Raw genomic sequence first — 13561 nt, 5'->3', positions numbered from 1 at the left:
ATGTGGGCCTGCTCTCAGCAATAATCCCAGGCCAGTGTCTTCATCACCGCGGCTCTGATTCTGGCTATCCAACTTCCCACAAATTCTGATTGATTTCTGAACCTTCCTCCAGGACATTCAATGAGACACCAGATAAGCTTCCAGTAAATTTCTCTTCCACTCTGCTAGGGTCACCTTCCATTCGTAGGCCCGAGAAATGAATTTACCCTAGTTCCTCCCATCTACACACAGACCCCTGTGGCCCATAAAACAGTTCACTCTAGCCTCTGGGTTTCAGTTGGGGATGTAGCTCTGTGGAGGATGTCGGATGCTTGCTTGGCTAGCACACGTTAAAACCCTTGCTTTGATTCCCAGAGTGGGGGGGGGGGGGCAAGGGAAAGAATGGGAAGGGGGAGAAGAGCTTCCTCTATTTTTCCCCTGCTGTGAAGAACCTAATTAAAACACCTATAACCATCACAAAAAGTCACAGGCACCTGAGAATAACCAATGTGGCAAGTGCTATAAAGTCCAGATATAATTCTGGCTCTCAATCTGAACAAACACCCTGCCTTAAAAGTATTAGTATTGTCAGGCAGTGGTGGTGCACACCTTTAATCCCGGCACCCAGGAGACAGAGACAGGCGAATCTCTGTGAGTTCAAGGCCAGCCTGGTCTACAGAGCTTTTGGAAAAGCTACAGAGAAACCCTATCTCAAAAGACAAAAAACAAAAACAACAACAGAAAAAGTATTAGTATTAGGGCTGGAGAGATGGCTCAGCAGTTAAGAGCACTGGCTGCTCTTCCAGCGGACTCGGTTCAATTCCCAGCAGCCACATGGCAGCTCAGAAGTGTAACTCCAGTTCCAGAGGATCCAATACCTCTCCATACGTGCAGGCAAAACCAACGAACATTTTTAAAAAGTATAAAAAAGGATTAGTATAAGAAATAAAAAGCATCCGGCTGCCTTGGACCCTCCTCCTCTACTTCCTCACCAGCTCAGAGGAAGGTGGACTTGAACCAAGGAAGCCTCGGTTGTACATCCTGCATACACACCATCTCGGGGCAGGTGAGGGCCTGCATTTTTTCAGAGAAGCACACATGAGATGTTCCCCTCCACGGCCAAGCCTCAACAACCTAATTCCTTAACCGATACGTCTTTCCAACACCTTTCCTTGACTTCCCAGTGATCAATGGCGTGTTTGCTTTAACCCAATTTCAGGAACACTCACGAGGAAGTCTTGCAAAGTGCAAGGTACCCTCACCTCGCACACAAAATCAATCCTCGTTCTCATCAAACGCCCGGCTTTCTCTCCCTCTGGCTTTCCTGACATCTCATTTTCCTGTTTTCTTCCTTCTTCAACTCACCACCTTCTCGGTCTCTGCAGCCACAGCCCTTAACCAGTGATCTCCCCACTTCCTCCTTAGATGATGTCATTTTTTCTGTGAGCTCCCATTGCTTTCTATGTACCGGTGATCCCCCCAAAATCTGCTCCCGAATGTCTAACAGACTAAAGAGGTTAGAGGGATAGCCAGGCTTGTCTGGAATGACAGCCATCATATTTACCTAGAGGCTGGGTCTTTGGAGTAGCCTGGTGAAAAGTCAGGTGGGTTACTGGACTGGAAGGGCCAAACCCCACAAGCCATATTTGGGGGTTTCCTTCCCCAGACCAGTTTGTCCCCCTCTCAGACATCCCACAGGCTCCCCCACCTCAGCATGGCTGAACTCACCTCAAATCTCCCCCTAAAATTAGTTTTCCCGTCTATGTCTTGAGCAGAAATCTGAGCTCACCTTTTAGCTTCTTCCTTGCATGGGTCCCTCAAGCCAACACCCTGACGTCTCCTTGTCCGTCTTCTCCCTCTCTCAGGGACTGTAATATCTCCTCCACGCTGCTTATTGGGCCACCTTCCCTAACCTCCAATTAATCTCCAGGCTGCAGCGTAAGGAAACCCTCATCCGCCCACACCCCTACGCAGCATCGCTCCCCCTCCCCCATCGAGTTCTAGCTGCTCCCCACAGTAGTCTCAGGAGCGGTCCAGACCTCATGCTGGCACGGAAAGTCAGCCCATGGCCTGGCTGCCCACGCCCACCAGTTCTCAGCGGTCTCTGCACTCACAATTTACTCCCAAGCTGACCTGTTCTATCTTCAGACCTTGCTCAGTGTTCCCTGTCTCTACACTGCCCTGGCTCCCTTTGCTACCTACCGGGTGGATGCCTGCTTGCGTCCAGACTCCTCAGCTCAGGCAGCCTCTCCTTCATTTGGGTGGCGGGGGTAGGGGGTGGAGTGTGTTTTATTCTGTTTTGTTCGAGATAAAGTTTCTCAGTGTAGTCCTGGGTGTCCTGAAACTCAGGCTGGTCTTGAACCCAGAGATCCTCCTATTTCTGCCTTCTGAAGGCTGGGACTAAAGGCGAGCACCACCACTGCCTGGTGAGCCTCGTCTTGAATTCCACAGCAGCCTGCACAGCACACACACCCTGCAAGGTGTGATGTCTTCCTAAGCCTTTCCTGTCTCCACTCTCCCTTGACCCCAAAAGAGTTATCTAGTCCTGAACACTGAACTGTCCCCTCACAGACTGTGAATGTGGACAGGAAGCCTGAACTCTTCAGCACTGGATCCCAGGTACCACGGTACCTCACTTTCTCCATCACTGTGCCGGAAGTGAGTAGCGTGAGAGAAAGAACGCAGAGAGAGAGGGAAACACTGTGTTAAACCACACAGTCGCGAGATTACCTCTACTATGGCTAGGACCAATTTTCTTCTCCACAACGGGTGAAGTCAGATTCGACACGCCATCTGCTAGAGCCCCTCAGAGAGGCGGCAGAAGAAAACTTGGGCCTTGACCTCCTCTAGTGTAAGACAAGGTCCAGGCATGGCTGCTGGCTCCTAAGGTACCCCAGACAGTAAGCCGGAGAAGACAGACATTCAGATTGGCCACTTCTTTGCAAGCCTCTTGTTGGCCTTCAGAGGGAAGGTCAAGGAAGGGTAGAGGCAGGGAGAGGGTATACAGCAGGCCACAGCCTTAGAGCCAGGCAGCCCTGAACATGGCGGTGTGCCCTCTCAGCCCCACATCAAGGACAGGCAACCCAAACGTAAGGTTTTCATCTGCATCCTAGGTTTTCAAACTACAGTTGAGAACCTGCTCTGTGGGTCTCCTTCCACTATCAGCTGGGACCCTATTCAAAGAGCTTTTGTTGCTTAACCCCATATATGTTTTTTAAATGTGTAGCCCAGGCTAGCCTCGAACTTGTGATCCTTCTACCTCTGCCTCCTTCAGCAAATCCTACCGGCGTGCGCCACCACAACTGGCAACCCCATATTATTTATTTCCTAACTTAGAGCCCCACAATCTTCCCACAAGGCACACAACAATGGGCTCTTGCCATGCTCATTTACATGATACAAATTCAAATAGTCAAGTTTATTACAAGGAAGGAGGAGAGCAGGACAGGGGAAGGAACGAAGTGGGGGAAAGAGAACACAGTAGAAGAAGGGGAAAAAAATAGCCATGAAAACCCTTGTTCCAGTCAAGAGGAAGCATGGGCTAAAGAGCCCCGAGCTTGCTGAGATGGAATATCAGCACCACACATCCCTCTTCATCGGGTGTTCAGTCTTGGCTACTGCTCCGTCTTCTTTAAATAGAGGTTAAGACAAATTTCAGTATCAGGAGCCCATATGATCCAAGCACCGTGGTGCATACCTGCAGTCACCATCCGGAGAAGCCAGCTTGAACAAGGCAGACTGAACGCAACAAAAGACCCAGTCTCAAATAAAAGAGCAAATATGCCTGCTGTGCACCTGGTGTCCCCTAAAGGACTTTCATGGCTAATCTTAATTATATTTGTATTCTTCCCTCCTCCCCTGATACAGGGTTTCTCTGTGTAGCCCAGGCTGTCCTGAAACTCATTCTGTAGACCAGGTTGGCCTTGAACTCAGAGATCCACCAGCCCCTGCCTCACTGAGTGCTGAGATTAAAGGCGTGTGTCACCACCAGCCAGACCAGGTTTCTGTGAGCATGTGTGACCTGCTTTGAACCCCTCCCTCATCGTGCCAGTGTCAAGAGTGTCATAGCTGTCCCATAACGCTGCCCTATGTTAACCAGCCATCTCAGGATGTCATGTCTGTGTTGCTGGACCTTCCCTTCATGTCTCTTGGGAGCTGGGACTGTTTCTCTATCTTCCTGGGATTTATCAAGCCATATTCTGCACCTAGACTACACTAAGTCACTTTGCCAGCCAACTAAATGGTTTAGAAAGCTTGTGGGGAAGGGCTGGAGAGATGGCTCAGTGTTTAAGAGCATTGACTGCTCTTCCAGAGGACCCAGGTTCAACTCCCAGCACCCATATGGCAATTAAAGTCAATTAAGGGCTAAGGGTATAGCCTTAGCAGTAGTTAGCATGTGTGAAGTTCTGGGTAGGATACCCAGGAAAGAGAAGGGAAGCCGAAGGAGGGGAGGGAGGGGAAGGGTGGAGAGGGGAGGAGACCAAGTAAACTCAGTGAGAGAACACAACAGTGAGCAGCCTGTTAAATACACATCCTGCTCTTTCTGAAGACTGCCCTTCCACCCCTGGGTTTTTCTTCCTAGTTTCTTCTTTTTAAATACTGCGTGCTGTCCTAAGGAATCTTTGGCTTAGAGACAGACATATTGGACCCGATCCCTGTGATGGCTAAGACGATCGGTGCAGGATGGCCGATGGGAATGGAATGTCTGCTCAACAGCTGTGTGACCTTAGAGGCATCTCATCCTCTCTGCGCTCTGGCTAAACACGACAGCTCGAGCACACACAGCTTCGGCAGCCCTAAACCTTCAGCAGCTCTGATCCTGGGCCATGCTGTCATCCCAAGTCCATTATTTTCTGAAACAGCAGATTCAGCTCAGAAACAGTGGTCTATGAAAATCTTAGTCTCACCAGTATGGAGCCATAAAGAATTTCCGATCAAAAGTGACTGCAGGGCTGGCAACAATCCAAGCAACTCTGTAAGAAGCCAGTGGCATTCACACAGCAGAGTACAGTCTAGCCCCTGGGGAAAGTGAAGCAACCTCACACAGACTGGTATAGAACATTCTCCAAACCTCTGTGCATAGATGCATAGTTTCCCCTGTTTGCCAAGGCTACCATCGGGAAGAGTGGCTGGAAAAAGGTCAAGTTGAGTTGTCTAACAGGGAGAAACACAGGGCTACAAACAGGACAAGCGTTAGATGGGAACCTCTTTTTCAAAACTTCTATAATCACATTTATCAAGTTTCCCAGTTTTGCATGTGTGTGAGAGAAATACCTGCATGTGTGTCCATGTTCACATGCACGGGTGCACATGTGTAGAGAAGTGTGTACACACATGTAAAGACCAAATGTCAGGGATTTCCTTCACCTTCTATACACTAAGGCAGGATCTCTCACTCGGTGCCACAGCCCACGGTTTCACTGGCTAGCGAGTCAGTTTCCCCAGTGATCTCATCTCTGTGTTCCAAGTGCTAGAATTTCACATGGGCCATTATGTCCTTAAGTGTGCACTAGAGTCCAAACTCCAGTTCTCAGGCTTACTCGGCAAGTGCTTTGTCACTGAGCCACCTCTCCAGCCCCTACACTTATTAATATTTTTTTTGTTTGTTTTTTCGAGACAGGGTTTCTCTGTGGCTTTGGAGCCTGTCCTGGAACTAGCTCTGTAGACCGGGCTGGTCTCAAACTCACAGAGATCCACCTGCCTCTGCCTCCCGAGTGCTGGGATTAAAGGCGTGTGCCACCATTAATATTTTATTATAGCTCTTGGGTTTGGTGTTTTTCTTAAGAAAAATCTTCTTTCTCATAGTTAATGCACACTTTTCTAATTCTCCTTATTATATGTGTATATTTGTTTGTATGCATGTGTGCATAGCAATCTCTTTTGTCCATGCTGAGATTATTTTGAGACTTATTTTATACCATGTAACATATCATTTGAATTTTGAACTGTACATGTGTGTTAGCTTCCCAAATAGGAAATGGAAAAATGAGGGAGAAGGAGACTCTACCAAATTTTATTTCTAACTAAAATGTCAAAGAATCTCCCTTAGATGGTGTATTTTATACTACGTAAATTATATCTTGAGTATAAAGAAAAAAGAAAAATCTTGGGCTGGTGATGTGGCTCAGTGGGTCAAGGTAGAGATGACCCTGAGAACCCATCTAAAGGTAGAAGGGGAGTACTGATCTCAAAGTTGTCCTCTGACCTCCACACAGCACCATGTCGCACACGTGCATGCCCATACTCACACATACACACATCAGATACAAATTTTTTTTAACATCTAATTTACGAGTCAAGGTTGCAAGTCACAGCCTGAGAATTGGGTGGAGGCAACGAATCCTCGCCATCAAGTCCCATGTCAGAGCTTAGCCAGGACCACCCCCTCCGAGACTCAGTTTTCTACTTTAGCCTAGTTTTATAGGTCAGTCCCTGATTGCACAAAGTCTGCAGCCACCTGGGACACAGCCCATCTCAAGTCTTGCCTCAGGTTCCCTCAGAAAGCCAAGCAAACCTAGGAAGTAAGCTCTCTGCCCTTGGGACAGGCCCCAGAGCTAGCAGGGCATCGTGGATAGGACAACCCACCACATCAGGTCAAGGAGGAGTGAGAGCCAAGGCCAGACAGACATTGTCTGACACCCAGAGGAAAAGCCGTGCTAAACATGGAGAAAATAGACAAGGCGAGAAGTCAGAAGGGGCAGAGAGAGGCAGGGGAGGCAGGCCTGGAGATGTGTTTGCAAGACTCGGAATCATGGGTGTTGAGGCTTAGCTTACATGCAAAAGTAAGCAAATTAAACTAGAGCCCTTTGTATCATTACCATCATCATTGCCATCATCCCTAACATCATCCTCACCACCATCATCACCATATTTACCAAGATGTCCTGTAAGCAGAGGAATATATATACAAAACAAGGGTGTCTAAATTAGTTCTAAATCAATGATTTTCATCCATGTAAAGATACATTTGAGAAGCTGAACAGCTATTCTGAGCGAAGCCATGCTCAAAGGAGAAGATGAAAACCCTTCCACCAGGACCAAGGTTCACTTCAGCAGAAGGCCCCAGTGGATGTTACCAGAGTCCCAGGCAGAAGCCCACAGGGTGGGGGCAGGGAAACACTAAAGGAAGGAAACACAGTCTGGGCGGGAAGAGAGCAAAACTGAGCCAAGAGGAAGAGAGGAAGAGGGAGGCACTCCAGGCCTCCAGAGAAGCATGAGAGGCCGGAATGCTTGCCACCAGGGGCTGGACAATCACCCACAGTGGGTCACTGGGTCAGGGCTGTGATTTGGGACAGAAGAATGACAGAGGCCAGACCTCTCTGTAGAAGGTCCTGACTACCAGCCCCGAAGAAGTTTGATCCTTACCACGGAGACAGTGGGGAGCCATTGAAGGCTGCGGAACAGGAGGAGGACCCTTGCGAACAGTCATTTAAGAAAGATTACGGAGCAGCCCTTTGTCTGAGACTCATTCAAAACCCTGTGTGTATTTCAAGTGGCACTTAAGACACAAAGTCCTAACACTTTGGCCCTATGTCGTGTGGGCCAGAAAAAGAAGGTTTAAGGCTCTCACAAAGAAATGCCTCATTGAGAAGAAAAACTAAGGTAACCAAGCCTGTGGTTCAGCACAGACAGCCGCAGCATCTGGGCGATTGCAGCGCTCTCTTTAGAGTCTGGAATGTCCTCTTCGGCAAGGGCTGCTCAGCCTCCTGTTTTGGAGGTAGGTTGTTATGTCAAAACACTGCGTTGTGTAGGGCCTGAGGCAGCCAGAAGGAGCAGAGAACTAGGAATAGCAGTTTCAGCTTACACTGCAGAAAAGGGCTTCTGCTTCTCCCAGAGCATTTTGGGGGTTCTGCTTGTTTGTTTGTTTGTTTTTGTTCTTTTCTTCTGGAGTTGCTAAACTACATAATCACACACACACACACACACACACACACACACACACACACACCCTGCATTTCCTATTGGAGCAATAAAAGTTGACTCAGAGCTGTTTCTATGTGCAAGGCAAGGCGGCAGGCGGTGCCGCTTAGGGGGCTGTGGAGTCAGTGGCAGCATCTGCTCTAAAACAGCATTTGTGTAAGGCGGGTGAGGAAGTCAGGCCTGGGCTGCCACCACCACAGGGTGAATTCTGCAAACAGAGGCAAAGCCTAGTAAGCCAGGGGCAGGGCCTAAGTTCTGTGTGAAGCTCAGCCAGGCTACACTGGAGAAGCAGACTGCTCCAGAGCACCCCACAGTTCCAGGGAGCAGGACTTGCAAGGGGCCCCTGCCTTCCACTCTGCCAGTCAGTCGCACTAGGAGAGACTTTAGGCATTTCTAGTCTAGTCGTGCAACAAGGACAGGATAGATCATAAATGCAGAGTTTTCTTTCTCTGGGGGTCAGAGGGGAGCATGCTCCTCCCACTAATCTTGGCATCTTGGACCTCACGGTGGCAGTTCTGGTCAGGCGATAAGGACCTTGACAGACAAGTTCCAAAAAAATTCTATACCCCTAGAACAAGGGGGTTGCGCAATTCAAGGTAACTCCTCCCATTGTGGGGCTTTTGTTCTAAATCTTATTCCCCTGCGGCTACTGTGGGACTAGACTACCCAGAACCATCTTGAATTTTACACGCCTTGCGCCAGTCTCTGAAAGTACACAGATACCTGCCAAGGACTGTGCCGGAATGTTCTGGTCTAACAGTCACTATGCCAATGGCATACAACCCGCACAAGACAAACCAACAGTTGGCGTCCAAGTCAAACTTCACTGTTTAGCTGGGGACACCAGCTATGAAGGAACCCTAGCATGCCAGGGGCACCGGTACCTGCCACTCTGAGCAGAGGCTGAACCGCTCATGCACGTCAGGGAAAAGCACTGCCTGGTGACTCCTCAGCCCAGGACAGTCTGTAAGACTGACATCCGAGGAGACAGAAGGACAATCTTGCACAAACCCAGCACATGCTTCTTGGCTGTGTCGTAGAAGACTTATGTTGTTCCTCTCCTACAGCTGAAGCCCCCAAGAGGAACCTGTTGGCCTTCTATGTGCAGAGCTTGGCCCCTGTGGTGGTCTGGATGAGAAGCACCCCCACAGGCTCATATATTTGAATGCTTGGTCCCTTCTTAGTGGAACTGTTTGGGAAGAATTATGAGGTGTGGCCTTGTTTGAGGAGGTGTGTTGTTGGGAGTGGGCTTTGAGTTTTAAAAAGCCCACACCAGGTCCAGTGTTCCCATCTCTCTCTAACTGTCCCTTGTAGATCAGATGTAATCTCTCGACTACTGCTCCAGAGACATACCTGCCTGCCTGTCACCACTGGTCCCCATGATGGCCAAGGATTCACCCTCTGAAACTATAAGTCCCCAATCAAATGCTTTCCTTTATAAGTTGCTCTGGTTATCGTGTCTCTTCTCAACAACAGAAAAACAGTCGGCTTCCTGCAGAGCAGCATTTGGGTAGACAGAGGACTCCTGACCTGGCCTGGGCTGCAGGCTGTACTCGGACCTCACTAGAGAAACCGCATGAGTCACCCTCTCCCCCACACCCATCGACAACACAGACACAGAGTCTCGAAGGCCCTGCACATTTCCTTTAGGCACTAAACAAGCTTCCCCTTTGCCCAGAACACAATAAAGGAATTAGGACCCACCTAAATCTCTGCAGCTGATACTTCAAGGCTCAAAGTCTGGTTGGCCAGCTCAGACATACATGACCTGTGATTCTTCTTTATAGCTAGCCCCAATCCTGCTACCGGTGCAATTCTGCTAATTCAAATAGCCCTTCCGTTAAGGCAGGGTTGATAGTCATCTCCTATCTCCTTTTCCTGCTGACGTCATCCCACATTTTCTCAGGACAAATGAAGGTATAGTTCCTGGCACAATGTTCAGCCCGCCTAGGATAGTCTATAGTAAGTACTAGAAAACGCCTGCTCTCCTGAGTAGGCTCCAAACTCTCAGGAGATCAGCAAGTTATCAGAGGTTAAGGGAAAGGCAAGGAAACAAACCAACCAGCCAAAGTTAAAGAATAAAAAGAATTCAGGGACTATAGCTCAGGCCCAGATCTGTCGTGAGTATTTGCAATGCAAATCTGCGTTTTGTTCACCACCAAGATCTTGCACAATAGCGTGTGTATAAACATCCACGCCAACAAAGCCTGACTGTGCAATCACGCTGTAATTACAGGCAGGCAGGAAGCTGCTGCTGGGGACTTCACCATTCAACCTCTAGAACATCCCATCTCCAAGTGTCCACGGCCTGTACACATTCCTGCACACATCACCATGTCCCTGCCGCAGCTGCAGCTTCAAGCACAAACCAGGGAGCCTGGGCGCCAGCCTCATGGCCTCACCAAGACCCTCGCTATTCTGCAAAGATGTCATAAACTTCTCAGCTGTTTTTGTTTTTGTTTTAAGACCCAAAGCCATGAGGCTACGAAGGACTGCAGGAACCACCATCAAAGTTCGCAGGCACATTCCTGCAGCCATAGCAGTTTTAGAACACATAAAAGAACAAGATGCGACGGAGTCCACTGGAAGCGGCTTTCTGGGTTTTATATAGAAAACACTCACATATGTACGTGGGTGTGCTGACAGTTTTTATGGCTAAATTGCAAAGTGTTAGGCCTTAGAGAGCTTACTGTTGGGTTCGGGGCGTGGCGGGGAGGGAGGAAGAGTGCAGAGTCGGGAGGGGCTTGTTTCAAGGAGGTTTGGGAACAACTCGGGTTTTGTTTGTTGGAAATGGATAGGACTGTTGACCCAAACTTCTGAGTTGCTCGGCTCTTCGTCACTGGAAGGCCGAGCAAACAAAAGTAGAGGGAAAGTTCCTGTAACTTCCTTCCTGCAACCTGGTGGAGGGCTGCGTAGAGGAAGGGAACGTTTCCCAGGGAAACGCCGGGAAAGGCTGGAGAGGCGGTTGCCCGTAGCTTGGAGAAATGGGGCGCAGGGTGGAGGGCTAGCTCGGGATGCAGGTCCTGGAAGGCCCCTTCCAGGCATCTCTGCTCTCAGAAGTCGCTCCCGGAGAGTCGGGCCGGTCCCGGGGCAAAGCAGCCACCTCAGGGGCGCAACATTGGCCCAGATCTCCGCCGCTCTGCCCGTCTTCTGCACCCCCACCCCCGGCGCCCCAGGGCCCTGCCCGCACCGCCAAGCCGGAACGAACCCCGGGTCCTCCCCAAGCTAGACGTCTGCGCCCCCGCGGCGGGAAGGACACGCGGTGTCTACGACTCACCAGCACGCTGAATCGCCGGGCAACTCCGAGGGGCGCGGGACGCGGGCGAGTGCGACCCGCAGACTCAAACTTTGTTGCTCTCGGGACGGCGCAGTCGTCACTTCCTTGCCGGCCGGGCGGCGCGGACGGGCTGTGACCCAGCAGCTAGCGCGGCGGCGCGCAGGGCCCTGCAGCCTCCCGCCCCGCCCGTGCCCCGGTTCCAGCCCGACCCTCCGAGCCAGGCGCTGCAGCCACTGGGGGAGCCACGTTCCAGCCGCCCCCTGTGCTCGGTGGAAGTGAGATCGGAGGCGCCCTGCTTGGGTCTGGAAGGTGGCGTTGGAGTGCAGAAGTTGAATTCAATGGACCCTAGAGAAAAAAGTCCCCCACCGACTCCCCCCCACACACACACACACATACACTCAGTCGGGAGGGAAGGAGGGAGAAAAGGAGGAGGTAACGATTTTTATTTGGTATTTGGGCTAGAGAGGTCATGTGTGAACGCAGTGAGCTATTTCCCTAAATAATACTGGGCCTACTTCAAACTCCAGTCTCCTGTCGTCCGGCCCCTTGAAGGTCTGCATGGGTTGTTCTGTCACTTTCCGCGGGTTGTTCTTGCTCACGACATTACCATGCATTGTGTTTCAGGAACTATGTTATCACCCAAGCCGGGGCTGGGAAATAGTCGTTCTGTTCCCTTTCTTCTCGGATTTCCACCTCTTCCTTTGGCACTCTCAGAGTCTTTGGAGCCTGATGCATTCGGGTGTCACCACAAGCCAAAAGTGATTTACACGGTGGATCCTGAAAGGAGGAGCTTCGGGCGACAGTAATTTTGAAGTTTATCATTGCCCAAAATAATTTTTCACAGCGTATTAAAATTTACACCAGCAGAGCCTTTTGAGTCGCTGGTAAGCATTAACAAAGCAGTCAAACAGCAGTGCCCAAAGAAAGATTTCTAATTCCCTTCGGCTGCAGAGAGGACTAGGCTAGCCTTTGCTGTGGTTTTCAAAAAAGAAAAAAGAAAGCAGACAACCCAAACTGCAGGGCAAGGCTTTCCCAACAGAAACATTTAGCCCCATTGAAACTTGCCCTGGAAAACAGGGACCTATAAAAGGCCACTCAAAGACCTCAGCTAAAGCTGGACAAGTTGTCGTGTCGGTGTCTCCCACCCCGTCCTCCCCCTTCCCTCCCCCCAATACTGTTCCTACCAACACATTGGCCTGATCATACCTCCCGTCCCATGCTTAACAGTCTCACTAAAGCCCAGAAAGGCCCAGACTTGAGTGAAGGTTTTGTGTCAAAAGGTGATATGAGGCTGATAGAAAATGACATCTTCAGAATGCCCCCCGCCCAAGTCCGCTTAGCCGCACAGGGGAAGCCACAGACTTACTGGAAGGTTAGAAGCATGTAGACCCAAGCTCTCCTGGCAACATGAGTTCCTCCTCGTTGCAGCTGCTAATGGACTGCTTCTGACTGACTTTTACTGAGACATTAATGTTCCATTACAAATACAAAATGTATGATGAAAGAAAAATAGCATTATTTTAAGAAGTAAGTCTATCATTAGGCTTAAATATAATTTTTTGGTGTTCTTGCTATATCACTCTATGATGGAGCGATGGGATGGTGGAAATGCTGCCCATTTTAATTTTGGAATAGAACTAACTCCTTACAGCAAGATGAGGCTTCAAAAGAAAAGGGTGTTACTCCGTATTTGCTAAAACAAGAGCAGAAAATTTCTTTGTTCAGTATTGTGATTCTAATCCTCTGTGGCACCTTCATGAATATTCAGTATTGCTGCATGCCCAGGAGCAATTAGCCAGCTAACAAATGTGTGAAGGCCTGACATGCACACACACACACACACACACACACACACATATACACACACACTGCTTTGTCTCCGCAGAGTGTGGCATTTGCTGGAGTCCCCGGACATTGTGTGGAGGATGTGGCAGACAGCTCCCTCCAATGCTCTCTGCCTCCTGGCATTCACACCCTGACACCATCCCTTCCCCTCAACTCCACTGACTCGATCCTAACAAACAGAATGTGGCAGAAGAAGTGGTGCCACCTCTGAGACCAGCTCATAAAGAAAGCTGGGGCTCCCATCTTGGGTGCTCTCTGTCATGCTCGTTGGAGGGGAAGCCAGCCTCCATGTTCTAAGGACAGCCCTGAGCAAAGGAAGTGAGACCAATGGGCAACCACTTGAGTGAGTTTGGAAAAGGATTATACTTCCCTCCCCTCTGCCCGCCCCCCAAGCCTTCCAAAGTCTCTTAGCCCAGGAAGCAACTTAACAACCTCATCTCAGCTAAGCTAAACTTGGATGCCTGACCCACAGAAACTGGACCAGGAAGAATGTTTGCCACAAGCTGTTCTGTGTGCACATGTGTGTGCATGTGATACGGG

At 49.8% G+C, this 13561-nt stretch overlaps 1 protein-coding gene across 1 annotated transcript in view; it reads right to left on the bottom strand.

Annotated features, from left to right (window-relative positions):
- The window catches only part of Mideas (mitotic deacetylase associated SANT domain protein), a 66951-nt gene extending 55611 nt beyond the window's left edge, over positions 1-11340 (bottom strand). Inside the window, exon 1 of the mRNA XM_075948573.1 lies at positions 11177-11340. The gene's annotated coding sequence lies outside the window, so the exon portion shown is untranslated. The remainder of the gene's footprint in view (positions 1-11176) is intronic.
- Between the last annotated feature and the right edge of the window lie 2221 nt (positions 11341-13561).

Source organism: Microtus pennsylvanicus, chromosome 14 (assembly GCF_037038515.1).
Source record: "Microtus pennsylvanicus isolate mMicPen1 chromosome 14, mMicPen1.hap1, whole genome shotgun sequence".
Classification (NCBI taxonomy): Eukaryota; Metazoa; Chordata; class Mammalia; order Rodentia; family Cricetidae; genus Microtus; species Microtus pennsylvanicus.
This window is presented reverse-complemented; position numbering and strand designations above follow the sequence as displayed.